Below are 498 nucleotides of genomic sequence, written 5' to 3' on the forward strand. Positions count from 1 at the left end.
GAATGTAAAAACTTAAAGATTAAAGGATTAACATAATTACTTACTATGATACCTATGATGTGTATGGTACATCATGGATTATCTGTTTGTTTGTTATATGGGACTATCAAATATCTGTTTTGAGTCCTTATTAAAAAATCCTAGAAGCAATGTTTGCATCATGCACTGAAGCTCTTGAGACTACATAGCATTTTAGTGAACAAGTGCACTGATAGTTTAATAATGATAGGTGACAACAGTTGGTTGACAGAAGTACATGCATGCAGTTTTTTAAATTCACAGCTGTAACTTAAAAGAATTCCTTTGCTTACATTGCAATCTTGATAGGTTTGTTGGCAAATGGAGATATATGGATTAGTACTAAAGTGGGCAGCCTCCTTTGGGAACCTTTAGAGAATTTTGTGTAAATATCTCAGTTTGTTTTTGACAGGGTCTAACTCAAAGCCCTGGTTGCCATAATTCCTAATTTCAGCTGTACCCCATCCACCCTGTAAAGCA

Source organism: Penaeus monodon, chromosome 34 (genome assembly GCF_015228065.2).
Source record: "Penaeus monodon isolate SGIC_2016 chromosome 34, NSTDA_Pmon_1, whole genome shotgun sequence".
NCBI classification, from domain to species: Eukaryota; Metazoa; Arthropoda; class Malacostraca; order Decapoda; family Penaeidae; genus Penaeus; species Penaeus monodon.